We start from the raw sequence: 14,852 nt of genomic DNA, 5'->3' as shown, positions 1-14,852 counted from the left end.
GGAGGCATTACATAATGATAAAGGAGTCTATCTACCAAGAATACATAGCAATCCTGAATGTTTATGCACAAAACAATGGAGCTTCAAAATATGCAAAGCGAAAACTGATTGAACTAAAAGAAGAAAGAGACAAATTCACAATTATAGTTGGAAACTTCAGTACCCACTAACACCTGATAGAACTAATGGGCAGAAAACCAGCAAGAATATAGTAGAATTAAACACCACCAACAACGAAAATGATCTAGTAGATATTTACACACCATTCGAATCACAAGAGAATATACATTTTTTCAAAAGGCTCATGGAACATTTACCAAGATTGACTACATTCTGGATCATAAAACAAACCTCAACAAATTTTTTAAAAATTGGAATCATACTGACTGTGTTCACTAACAAATGGAATCAAACTAGAAATCAAAAATTGAAAGACAAGAAAGAGAAAAATTTCTGAAGACTTGAAAATTAAACAACATACTTTGAAATAATCCACAGGTCAAAGAGACAGTCTCAAGGGAAATTTTTTAAATGAATTGAACATGGAAATAGTGCATATGAAAATGTGTGGGATGCAGCTAAAGTAATGCAAAGAGGCAAATTTATAGCACTAAATGCCTATATTAGATGAGAAATGATCTCAAATTAATGATCTAAGCTCTTACTTAAGAAATGAGAAAAGGAAGAAAAAAATAAACCCAACATGAGCAGAAGGTAAATGACAATAAACATAAGAGCAGAGAAACAATAGAGTAAATCAGGGAAATAAATCTGGTTCTTTGAAAAGATCAATAGATCGACAAACTTTTGGTAAACTAACAAACAAAAAATGAGTGAAGGCACAAATAACTAATATTAGGAATGAAATGAGGGCTATTGCCACACACCTGTAGAAATTAAAAGGATAAGAGGGGAATATTGCAAACAACTCTACACGCATAAATTTGACAGTTTAGGTGAAAAGGACTAATTCATTAAAAAGAACCATTACTAAAACTCATCCAATATGAAATAGATAATTTGAATAGGCTAATAACTATGTAAGAGATTGGATTGAATTTATAGTTTTTAAAAAGCCTGAAGTATAAATCTCTAGGCCCAGATGGTTTCAATGGATGGTTCTACCAAATGTTTAAAAGAGAATTAACACCAATTCTACATAATAACCTCCAGAAAATAGAAGAGAAAGGAACACTTCCCAACTCATTTTTATGAGGTCAGTATAAACTTGATACCAAAATCAGACAAAGAAAGTACAAAAAACTATAACAGACCAATATTATAAACATAAAACAAAAATCTCCAACAAAGTTTTAGCCAATTGAATCTAGCAATACATAAATATATATACATATATAAACATCATGACCAGGAAGGTTTTTTTTCCAACAATGCGAGACTCGTTTAATATTTAAAAAATCAATCAACATAATCCACCATATTAAGAAGATGAAGAAAAGTCACATGATCTTATCAATTGATTCAGAAAAAAAATCATTTGATGAAATTCAACATCCACTTATGATAAAAACCAAAAAACACAAAAAACAAAAACTCTCATCAAACTAAGAATAGAGGGAAACATTCTCAACATAATAAAGAGCATCTGCAACCCACCCCCCCAATGGATAGCATCATCTTTAATGGTAAAAGACTGAATGCTTTTTCCTTAATATTAGGATCAAACAACAATGTCCCCTTTCACCACTCTTACTCAATACTACTGGAAGTTTTAGCCAGCAATAAAGTAGGAAAATGAAATAAAAAGCATACAGATGGGAAAGATAGAAATAAAACTGTGTCTATTATCAGATCACGTGACTGTCTATGTAGAAAATAGAAAGGAGTCTTTAAGAAAAAACCTCCTCGAATTAATGAGTGACTTCGGAAAGGTTTCAGGATACAAGGTCAACATATAAAAATTAATTATATTTCTACATACTAGCAATAAACATGTGGAAACCAAAATTTAAAACACGATTGCATTTACAATCACTCAAACAAAAGATCAATACGTAGATATAAATCTAACAAAATATGCATAGGATCTGTATGCTAGAAATTACAAAAGAGTTCTTGTGTTTCTTTGACTTCCCTGGCTTTGACACTTTTAAGGATTACGAGGCAGTTATTTTGTAGAATGTTGGTCAATTTGGGCTTGTCTGATGATTCCTTATGATTAGATACAGGTTATGCATCTTTGTCAGGAAGACCACAAAAGTGGGTTCTGCATTCCTCCTACTGCATCCTCTCAGGTAGCACAGGGTTCAATATGTCCCATTACTGGTGATGTTCACTTTTACCTGTTTGACTAAGGCGTTGTCTCTCAGGCTTTTTCACTATAAAGGTATTCCTTTTTGATTTATTAAAAAATTTATGTACAATAAAATTCACTTTTTTTTGGTGCACAGTTATATAAGTTTTGAAAAATATATAGAATAATATGACTACCCCCAGAGTAAGATACAGAACAATTCCATCACTCCAGAAAATATTCCTTCATGCTGCCCTTTTGTCGTCAAGCCCTCCCAACCCCTAACACCAGGCAACCTATGAATCTGTTCTCCATCTCTATGGTTTTGCCTTTTCCATAGTATCTTTATGCTTTAAAACATATCATTTAAATGGAATCATACTGTATATAGCTAAAGTATGCATGTGGAATCATATAGTATGTAGCTAAAGATACTCATATTGTGTTTTGCAATTAATAAATATGGGAAAGTAATTTTAAACTATGTAAATGTTCAGTTCCTCATCAAACTTTTAATTTATTTACCTATTTATATCAGTATGAACTCATGGCTTCCTATTTTATTCAGTGGTCATAATCCATTACTGTCATTATGTGTTTTGGTGTTCAAATTGTCCCTGATTTGGCTGGTAAGAGTTCCTCCACATTGGCTTCCTTGTCCTTTTGACATATTCCCATCATTTTTTGAGCACTTCCTGGTTTTCAGGCACAAGATGTCCCTGTCTTGCCTTGGGCCATATACCAGGCCCTTTTAGTAGACAGAAATATGCATGTATGTATTTAAGTGTATATGTACATACATATAGCAGATATACATATGTATGTATACATGTATGATGTATGTATGCATACACACACATAGATTTCCACCTATATTTATTTCTATTTCTATCTATATAAATTGAAAACTTTGAGCTCACGCCAATCCCTTGAATTCCAGTACATCTCAGTTTTTCATTCTAGCTGTAACCCTTTCCATGTTTGTAATTCCCTTCTCTGACAATGAGAACCTGGCTCCAATCATCCTGACACTGCACCCTGTGCTCCCCTTCCACCCTGAAGTCTCCTCACCCTGGCAGACAAAGAGATTAGGGCAATCATCTCCTCTGGTGAAGCTGGGCTATGTCCAGTTTGCCTAGGGCCTAGCCTGTTCACAGGTCTTAATTGAAGGGTTTGAGTTTTACCAGGGTCCTTTATTCATGGTGAATTCTGAACTCCAATATTTGTCTCCTCATAAATATGAGACTGCCAAACTCTCTGCTTAGCTTTTTAACCTCTTAGCAACTTTCTGTTTGTTTTCCTGGAATCTTATGAGCTCAACCTAGGTGTCAGCAAATGCCTTCAGAGGGTATTATAAATAGGATTTTACTTCTTTGCATTTCCCTTTTTTTTTCTGGAATCTTGACCACTCAAATCCTGGCTGCCTAGGTGCCTCTGAACTCCAATTTTTGTCTCCCTAGGTCACTAAACTTGCTGAAAGTTCTAGGAGACTGCTTTATATTCAGGATCTATGGTGGAACTGTGAATTTGCAAATCCCTAAGGGGGAAAAGCTACTGAGAATGTATGACACAACTCAGCGCACCTTTCTTTGCTTGAAGACATTCGTCCTTTCGGTCCTTCAAGTCTTGCTTACTCTCCAATACTTTCAAATAGCCTTCCTAACACAGCCTTTCAATCTAGTTTTCATAGTGTTTCTCAGTAAGAGAGTAAATCTGATAACAATTACTCTGTCATAGCTAGAAGCAGAAAACATTTGAGTTTTGTCTTTGTTTTTTGTTAAATGTTTCTTTGCACTGGTAAGTCAGTAGTTTCACTGTCTGGGTTCAGGGAAGGAGGTAGGATTGGAGTATGTGTAGACAACCATCCTTCTAGAGTAACTGCCTATCTTCGTGGTAGAAGAAAGTAAATGTATTCTATTCCTCTCTAGAAAGAGCTAACATGAAACCAGCCATCCTTATAGGGTTCCCTGTACCTTGAATAATCACTTTATTTTTTAAAATACCTTTCTGCACTTCAACAATTCATTTATGCAATATAAATGAAGTTGAAATTTAATTGGCACAAGAAATTAATTTTTGTAAAACAAAATAGGATATACAATTGACACAGAATTATTTAAAGATTTTAGATTTGGAATAGATGTTCTACTTCAATGTTAGAGGAGTGTGCTGAAAAGTTCTTTCTTAAAAAAACTAATTTATTTATATTTGATTATACATATTTATGGGGTACAGAATTGACTGTCAGTATTTGTGTACAGTATGTGATGATCAAATCAATATTATTAGCATGTTCATCATTACAAATTGTAATTATTCTTTGTGTCCCTTACCTAATCACTCCCTAAGCTCCCTTTCCCTCCCCCTTTCACACTTTTAGTAACTATAGGTCTGCTTTGAAAGTTAAATGTTTTCTTGTGGTCTTTCTTTCTTTCTTAGCTCCCACTTATGAGTGAGGACATGTGGTGCTTCTCTTTCTGTACCTGGCTTATTTGATTTGACATGATTTTCTCCAAGCTCATCCATGTTGCTGTTAATATCAGAATTTCATTCTTTTTTTATGGCTGAGTAATACTCCATTGTGTATATATACCACATTTTCCTTATCCACTTGTACATTGATAGACATTTATGTTGGTTCCATATCTTGGCCATTAAAAATAGAGCTGCGATGAACATGAGAGTGCAGGTATCCCTTCAGCATGATGGTTTCAATTCTTTGGGTGTATACCCAGAAGTGGGATTGCTGGATCATATGGTAGTTCTATCTGTAGTTGTTTGAGGAACCTCCATACTGTTTTCCATAGTAGCTGCTCTAATTTACAGTCCCACCAGTGATGTAGAGGGTTCCCCTTTCTCTGCATCCTTGCCAACATTTCTTATTCTCTATCTTTTTGATAATAGCCAGTCTAACTGGAGAGAGATTATCTCAATGTGGTTTTGATTTGCATTTCCTTGATAATTAGTGATGTTGAGCATTTTTTCATACACCTGTATTGGCCATTTGTATGTCTCTCTTTGAAAAACATCTATTCAGCTCCTTTGCCCATTTTTAAATTGCATTATTTGAGTTTTGTTTGTTTGTTTCATTCTTCTACACATGGGTATTCACTTTTCGCAGCACCATTTGCTGAAGAGGCTGTCCTTTCTTCAGTGTATGTTCTTGGTGCCTTTAGTACCTAGGTTGATTTCTGAGTTCTTTATTCTGTTCCATTGGTCCATGTGTCTTTTTTTATGCCAGTACTATGCTGTTTTGGTTACTATAGCTTTGTAGTATAACTTGAAGTCAGGTAGTGTAATGCCTCCAGTTTTGGGGGGGGGTTTTTTGCTCAGGATTTCTTTGGCTATTTCGGGTCTTTCATTGTTCTATATGAATGTTAGGATTGTTTTTCTTATTTCTGTGAGGAATGTCATTGGTATTTTCATGGGCATTGCATTGAATCTGTAGGTCACTTTGGGTAGTATGGACAATTGCAATGTTAATTCTTCCAGTCCATGAACAAGGAATATCTTTCCATCTTTTGATGTTCCCTTTATTTCTTTCAGCAGAGTTTAATAGTTTTCATTGTAGAGATCTTTCACCTCTTTGGTTAAATTTATTCCTAGGTATTTTATTCTTTTGGTAACTATTATAAGTGGACTTGCTTTCTTGGTTTCTTTTTCTGCTTGCTTGTTGTTGGTGTATAAGAATACTACTGATTTTTGTGTATTGATTTTGTATCTTGCAAATTTACTGAATTTTTTAAATCAGCTCTAAGAGTTTTTTTGGTAGAGGTTATGGGTTTTTCTATATATAGGATCATGTCATGTGCGAACAGTGACATTTGACTTTGTCTTTTCCAATTTGGATGCTCTTTATTTCTTTCTCTTGCCTGATTGTTCTGGCTAATACTTCCAATACTATGTTGAATAGGAGTGGTGAGAATGGACATCCTTGTCTTGTTCCTATTCTTAAAGGAAAGATTTTTAGTTTTTCCCCATTCAGGATGATGTTGGTGGTGGGTTTGTCATATATGGCTTTTATAGTGTTGAGATATTTTCTTTCTATACCTAATTTGCTGAGGGTCTTCATCATGAAGAGATGCTGAATTTTGTCAAATTCTTTTTCTGTGTCTATTGAGATGATCATGTGGTTTTTGTCCTTGCTTTTGTTGATGTGGTCTATCACATTTATTGATTTGCATATGATGAACCATTCTTGCATCCCTAGGATGAGTCCCACTTCATCATGGTGTATAATCATTTTGATGTGCTGTTGTATTCTGTTTGTTAATATCTTGTTGAGGATTTTTTGTGTCTTTGTTTATCAAGGATATTGGTGTATAGTTTTCTTTTTTTATTGTGTCTTTGTCTGATTTTGGTGTCAGGGTGATGCTGGCCTCATAGAATGAATTTGGGAGAATAGCCTCTGTTTTAATTTTTTGGAATAGTTTGAAAAGGATTGGTGTTAATCCTTCTTTAAACATTTGGTAGAATTCAGCAGTGAAGCCATCTGGTTCCGGGCTTTTCTTTCTTGGGAGACTGCTGAATACTGTGTGAATCTTGTTGCTTGTTATTGGTCTGTTCAGGTTTTGTATTTCTTCTTGGTTCAGTCTTGGTAGTTTGTATGTGTTCAGAAATTTATCCATTTCCTCCAGGTTTTTGAATATGTTGGTGTATAGTTGTTCATAATAGATGCTAATGATTCTTTGCATTTCTGTGGTATCAGTTGTAATGTCTCCTTTTTCATTTCTGATTTTTGTTATTTAGACTACTGTCTTCTGTTTTTAGTAGCCTGGCCAATGGCTTGTCTATTTGTTTATCCTCTCAAAAAAACAACTTTTTGTTTTGTTGATTTTTTGGTGTCATTCTTTTGGTCTCTATTTTATTTAGTTCTACTCTGATCTTAATTATTTCTTTCCATCTACTAGTTTTGGGATTAGATTGTTCTTGTTTTTCTAGTTCTTTGAGATTTAATGTTAAGTTGTTTATTTGAAGTCTTTCTATTCTTTTGATGTAAGTAAGCAATTATTGCAATAAACATCTCTCTTAGTATGCTTTTGCAGTATCCCACAGGTTTTGGTAAGTTGTACTTGTATTTTCATTCACTTGAAGGAATTTTTTTATTTCCTTCTTTATTTCTTCTTTGACCCACTGGTTGTTCAGTAGCATGTTGTTTAATTTCCATGAATTTGTATAGTTTCCATAGTTTTGTTTGTTGTTATTTTCTAATTTTATTCCATTGTGGTCTGAAAATATACTTCATATGATTTCAATCTGTTTAAACTTGTTAAGACTTAATTTGTGACCTAACATGTGGTCTATCTTGGAGAATGATCCATGTGCTAATGAGAAGAATGTATATTCTGTTGTCATTGGATGAAATGTTTTGGATATGTCTGTCAAGTCCATTTGGTCTAAAGTGGTATTTAAATCCAATATTTCTCTGCTGTTTCTTTGTCTAGATGATTTGTCCAATGCAGAGAGTGGCATGTTAAAGTCCCCACCTACTACTGGGTTGGGGTCTATTTCTCTCCTTAGATGCAATAACAGTTGCTTTATATACGTAGAAGCTCCAATATTGGGTGTATATATATTTATGATTGTTATATATTCTTGCTGCATTGATCCTTTTATCATTATATAATGTCCTTCTTTGTCGCTTTTTTAGTTCTTCATTAGAAGTTTATTTTTTCTGATATAAATATGGCAATTCCTGACAGTTTTTGGTTTCCATTTGCATGCAATGTCTTTTTCCATCCGTTTATTAGTCTGTGTGTGTCTTTATTGGTAAAGTGAGTTTCTTGCAGGCAGCATATTGTTGGGTCAAGTTTTTTAATCCATTCAGCCAGGCTATAGCTTTTATGTGGAGAATTTAGTCCATTTACATGCAAGGTTGTTATTGAAAGGTATTGTCTTATTCCTGCCATTTTATTAATTTCTCTATGGTTGTTTTATATTTCTTATCTTTCTTTCTTTCTCTTTTATTATTTATCTTTGCTGTTGTGTTTTTTTTGTAGTGATAAAATACATTTTCTTTCTCTTTCTCATTTGCATATCTGTTATACTAGCAGTTTTTATTCCTTCTCATGTATTTATGGTGACCTATATCTCTCTTTTGATTCCTTCCTGAGACTTTGCTGAAGGGCCAATCTTGTGGTGGTAGATTTCTGCGATTTTTGTTTGTCTGGGAAAGATACTATTTCTTCATTTCTGAAGGAAAGCTTTGCTGGATATAGTATTCTGGGTTGGCAGTTTTTTTTCTTTTAGCACTTTGAATATATTATCCCATTCTCTCCTGGCCTGTAGGGTTTCTGTTGAGAAGTCTGCTGCTAGCCTGATGGGTATTCCCTTATAGGTGATTTGATGCTTTTCTCTTCCTGATTTTAGAATTCATACTTTGCCTTTGCCTTTTGATAATTTGACTACAATGTGTCTCAGGGAGTTCCTTTTTGGGTTGAATCTGTTTGGTGATGAAATTCTTGGATCTGTAAGGCCATCTCTCTCTCCCAATATTTGGGAAGTTTTCAGCAGTTATTTCATTAAATAGGCTTTCAATGCCTTTTCCTTTCTCTTCCCCTTCCTGTACACCTAAATATGGATATTTGCATGCTTAAGATTATCAGAAATATTTCAGAGGTTTTCTTAATTTTTTAAAATTCTTTTTTCTTTCTTTCTTTCTTTTTTTTTTTTTGGTCCAGGTGTGTTAATTCAAACAGATGTCTTCTAGTTTGGAGATTTTTTCTTCTGCTTGTTCTAGCCTGCCCTTTATGCTCTCAGTTGTAATTTTTATTTCTTTGAGTGAATTCTTCAGTTCTGGGATTTCTGCTTTTTATTTATTTATTTATTTATTTATTTATTTATTTATTTATTTATTTATTTATTTATTTATTTATTTATTTATATTGCTTGTATCTCTTCGTTGAATTTCTCATACATGTCCTCAAATTTCTTTTTGACTTCATCATGACTTCCGTTTTTTCATCCATCATTTTGAGTTTTCTTAGTATCGCCCTTTGGGATTCCTCCTCAAGCAATTCATCTATTTCCTCTTGTGTGGGGTCTGGTATTGGAAAAATATGGAACATCTCACAAATTTGCATTGTCATCCTTGTGCAGGGGCCATGCTATTCTTTTCTGTATTATTCCAATTTTAGTATGCGTGCTGCCAAAGCTAGCATGGGTCATGTTTTTTTTAAGTCCATTCTGCCAATTTTTGCCTTTTAAGTGTTGTATTTAGATTGATTTACATTTAATGAAATTGTTGATATGTTGGGGTTTTCTTTTTTATTACTTCTGGTTTTTGTTTATCTTTTTCACTTTTCCTGTCTTCCTGTGGATTACTTGAACATATTTTGGAATTCCGTTTGACTTATCCATAGTGTTTTTGAAAGTATCTCTTTCATTGGTTTTTCAGTGGTTGCTCTAGGTATTATATTATACATATATAACTTAACACTGTTCACTGATATCAACATTTTACCATTTGAATTAAGTGTAGAAAAGTATAAATTCCTTTACTCCCACCTTATAAAATAATTGTCTTTGATGTTTACTCACATACATTGAGAATCATATCACAAAGTGTTATTTTTTTTGCTTCAATTATCAAATATAATTTAGAAAACTCAAGAGGAGGGTAAACTATTATACTTGCTCACATATTTCACTCTTTTTGTCATCCTTTCTTCATTCTTCATGTTCCAAGTTTCCTTCTTTTATCATTTTCTTTTTGTTTGAAGAACTCCCATTAGCCATTCTTTTAGTGTAGGTCTGTTGGCATCAAATTCTGTTAGTTTTCCTTCATCTGAGAATGTTTTGGTTCCCTCTTTCTTACTGAAGGATATTTTTGTTGGGTATAGCATTCTGGTTCAACAGTTCTTATCTTTCAGCACTTGAAAAATATCACGCCACTTCCCTCTCACCTCCACAGTTACTGATGAAAAATCTACTGTCATTCAAATTGTTGTTCCTCTTGTTGATTTTGGGATTTTTCCTGTCTTTAAGTTTCAGAAGTTTGACTGTGATGTGTCTTAGTGTGAAATTCTTTGAATTTATCCTCTTTGGGATTTTTCTCTGTTTTTTGAATCTGCAGGTTTATATCTTTTGCCTAATTTGGGAACTTTTCAGCCATTATACTTCAAATATGTTTTTAACTCCATCTTCTTTCTCCTTTCTTTTCAGGTCTTTGATGATGTGACATTTAATATTTTGTTTTTGTCATACAGGCCCCTGATTCTCCATTCATGTTTTTCCCCATCTATTTTGTCTTTGTTGCTCAGGTTGGGTCATTTCTGTTCTAGCTTTAGGTTTACTGATTCTTTCCTCTATCATCTCCGTTCTTCTATTGAGCACATCCAGCAAGTTTTTAAAAAGTTAAGTGGTTGCATTTTTTTTTAATTTAAAAATTTTCATTTGGTTCTTTTTTATATCTCATATTTCTTTGAATTTTTTCTAAATGATTTAAAAATATTTTATCCCTGAATACTTTGATATATGTCTGTATCACTCAGCTTTCACTATGTTATGCTGCTATAAAAAGTAACCCCCTAATCTTAGCAGCTTACCAGAACAAAGGTTTATTTTCCGTCACATCATGTGTAAGCTGCTGGTCATACTCCAGCCTATGGATAGGCTGTGGGTCTACGTCACCCCTCTCATCATCCTGGGACCCAGGCTGAAAGGGCAGCCCCTATCTGGGTCATACCATTATCATGGAAGAAGGAAAAGAATAAGGCAGCAGACAGAAACTTGCAGTGCCACTTCAAGCTTCTGCCAAAATGGGAAAACTGTTGCTTTTGCTCACATTTCACTAACCAAAGACCAGCGTGATGTCAATAGGGTGGAGAAATATACTCCTCCTACAGGAAGGCCTGCAAATCACAGGGCACAAGGTGAGGGGAGGTAAGTATATATAATCCTAACCCAGGGAAGAGGGATCAAATAATTGAGGACAATAGTACATTACCCCAGCATTTCCAAACAGTATGTATATTTTCCTACTTAATCATAACCGATTGTCACCTCAGGCAACATTAACGATAATTCCTTAATAGCATCTAATACCCAGTATGTATATGTGTTCAAATTTTCCGATTATCCCCCAAATATATTTAAAATCTAATTTATTCAAACCAGAATCTAATCAAAGACCAATGTAATATGATTACATCTCTTAAATTAATGCCTTTTTAAAATTAGGACCATCGAGAGCCTTCATTTTTTCATCATGACTTTTTTTTTAAAAGAGACTAGGCCAATTGTCCTGTAATAAGTCCCATGTTTTGGATTTTTCTGATTTACTCCTTATGATATCATTTAACCTGTTGCTGTTGCCTCCATATTTCTTATATAATGGAAGTTATATCTAAATAACTTAAAATCAGGTTAAATATTCTCAGCAAGAACATTCATAAGTGAGACTGTGTTATTTAAATTATACCACAGCAGGAGGCACATGCTGTGGTGCTGTCCCTCCGTGAGGAAGGATGAGAGTGATCATTGAGTTAAGATGTTGGCAATCTGATTTCTCCAATGTGAAGTTGATTTTTTTCCTTTTATAATCATCAAGTAACCTGTTGTGTGCGACTTGTGAACTATGTGAATAGCCACCTCCCCACCAACTTTTCATCCAAGGCTTTAGCATCCATGGATGAGTAAAATGGTAAATTTCTACCATTACTGTTAAATTTGTTAGCTATCAAACAATGTGCCCTTTCTGTGTAAAGAAGGGCTTTCATCATCAACATATCTAGCGCCATTTATGAGATAGATAGACAGATACATAGATAGGTAGATATTAGATAAAAAATAAAACTCAGGATTCTATACATTTGAGTTTTTAATCTTACTTTTAAAAATTAATATTATATTATGGGCACTTTTCTATATATTTATCTTTTTGAAAATATTGTTTTGATGACTGTGCAATATGCATTAAGATGATGAATGACTTTGATGAGTATAAATAACAAAAATGCATAGGACCTGTATGCTGAGCATTACAAGACAGTTTCTCCTGTTTCCTTACCTTTCACATCTCTGATGCTTTTAAAGATTACAGGGCAAGTATTTTGTAGATGTCAGTCAGTTGGGTTTGTCTGATAATTCCTTGTGATTAGGATTCAGGTTATTCATCTAGAATTTCTAGAAGTCTAGAATTTCTGCTTGGTTCTTTAAAAAAAACTTCCCATTTCTCTACTGAATTTCCTTATCTGTTTACCCATTTTGTCCATCTTTTCCTACAGGTTATTAAAGATATTTATACCTTTTTAAAGACCCTTTTCAGCTAATTTCAACATCTGAGTCATTTGTGAGTCTGTTTCTACTGACCTCTTGATTAAAAGTCACATTTTTTGTGTCTTTGCATGGCTGGTAAATTTTGTGTGTGTCAGTGAATACTGGTTGTTGTGAATAATATGTTGTAGAAAATCTGGGTTATGTTATCTTCCTCTAAAGAGTACTAAATTTTGTTGTGGCAGCAGTTAAATTACTGGCAGATCAGCTCGATCCCATAGAGCTTAATTTTAGGCTTTGTTGGGGTAGATAAATTCATTTTGCCCTTGGTTCCAGGATGTGGTCTTTACCCCTAAGTCACGGCCCTTTTGACATTTCAGTAGAAAGCCCAACTTTTCCAAACTTCTCAATTTTTGTTGGACTTAAATACCAAACTTTTATCTCCTAAGTGCTAAACAACTGCTAAAATCTCACCTCAGTTCTTTAGCCTCTTTCTTTTTGCTGGGTTCCTTGAAGCCTTGTCCTGTGCATACACAATTTAGAAGTTAGTCAAGGACTTGTGGGAAACTTATATGAACACTTTGGATCTCTCCTCTGTGGTTTTCTCCTTTTCAGGATTTCTTGCCTGCCCTACACACCTTCCCCCGCCCCCCAACATCCAGTGCCTCTGGATCATTTCCAAAGAACTCTGACTTTTGTCTCATCAGACTAGTAAAGGTGCTTGAGCTCGATTTCCCCAGGCACTGCAATGAACTGTGAAATGTGCTGGGGAAATGCTGATTAAATGTAGACCTCACCCAGTGAGCTTCCTTTCTTTAAGGATAATATTCATTCCCATTTCTTCCTACTTTCAGTTGCCCTCCACACAGTTGTTTTTTTAATTTGGACAGAATTTATAGTTGTTGTTGGTAGAAGAATTAGTCTAATACGGTCTACTCCTCCATTACGTGAACTGGAACTGGATAAATAGGGTTTTGTTTGTTTGTTTGCTTGTTTGTGTTTTGGTGGTTGGCCAAGACAGGGATCCAAACCCTTGACCTTGATGTTATAACACAGCGCTCTAACCAACTGAACTAACTGGCCAGCCTTGGATAAATATGTTTTGATTCAAGATACTTAGAATTAAGGGTAAAGATGAAGAAGTAAATTAGACATGAGGTATTAATATTTATGTGTTAATGAATTTGTTTCTGTTTGCTTCTTTAGGTATTTGTAATGTTTAATAGAATTTAGCATGCTAGATTGAGATTCTAACTTACAATGTGTAAAGGAGTAATTGGTTTAAACTTGTTATTTAGTGTTTAAATCTTATTTTATAAACAGTAGAGGAACAATGAAAAGCATTTAAGACTCATCATATTTATATTTAACTTATTAAATTTACAAGTATTATTTAAATACTCTGGAAGGGTCTCCTTGTTAATGAGATAATAGAAATACTTAAAAAAAGAAATTGACTATATTAAATTTAAAAAGTCAATTTGAAATAATTATAGAATTTAATTAAATTTTTAAATGGAACCAAAATTAATCCAAGCTTCTTATAAATGATTACTAAAATTCTCTAGATTTTTAAGAATAAGAGAATAACATTTTAAGTTGAGCCAAGGTTTTGTATTTGTAATTTTAATAAATTGAACAATTAATTTTAAACTAACATTCTGATTGTGTATTTATTGACGCAGATTAAGTGCATGGGTTTGGAGGCCATAAGACTTGGTTAAAATTGCTCCAAATCATAATTTACTTAATATCTGTCATCCTCAATGTCTTTATCTGCAAAATGGGAATAATGATACCTCCCTGAAAGTACATGTTTCGATAATTAATAACTCTAATGATGGTGATAATGATCATTGATGATAACATATTTTAAAGGAGAATTATGGAACAACATGCATAGTATGATTCCAGTATTTGGTTAAAAAAAGAAATGCAAACATAGGTATTAAAAAATCTGCCGGAGGCTATGTAGGTGACCTTGATTTTTTCATATAATTATCTACCATTTCTAATTTTTCTACAATGTACATCTATTATATTATAATACCTATTTGTGTATGTGTGTGTATCCACATATAAAAATTTTAGTTGTAGTTAATTATTTTGTGGGATGGAATTATGAGTGATTTTTACTACTTGTTTCTCAGTTTTATTTATATTCTTTGTTGAACAGATTATAACAGGTAATCAGAACAAACATACACCTGAGCATTTTAAAGTCATGAAAGAGACATTTTTCCTCGGTTTTAATCCTGTGTGAAGATTCTACCACATGGGTTCAGGGTGATAGGAAGAAGTCATGCTCAGTATCATCCAGCATCACAGCCATCAAGTTAATCAGAAATCCCTCCTGAGTGGTGTTTAGTAGAAGCAGCTTCAC

At 33.7% G+C, this 14,852-nt stretch overlaps 1 non-coding gene across 1 annotated transcript; it reads right to left on the bottom strand.

The window, feature by feature from the left end:
* Window positions 1-9,306: 9,306 nt before the first annotated feature.
* LOC134374175 (U6 spliceosomal RNA) lies at window positions 9,307-9,414 on the bottom strand. The gene has a single exon (XR_010023050.1). It is a non-coding gene; the product is annotated as a U6 spliceosomal RNA (small nuclear RNA).
* Window positions 9,415-14,852: the final 5,438 nt, after the last annotated feature.

The sequence above is a fragment of the Cynocephalus volans genome, chromosome 3, assembly GCF_027409185.1.
Source record: "Cynocephalus volans isolate mCynVol1 chromosome 3, mCynVol1.pri, whole genome shotgun sequence".
NCBI classification, from domain to species: Eukaryota; Metazoa; Chordata; class Mammalia; order Dermoptera; family Cynocephalidae; genus Cynocephalus; species Cynocephalus volans.
The sequence above is the reverse complement of the archived record's forward strand: the minus strand, read 5'-3'. Positions and strand labels throughout refer to the sequence as shown.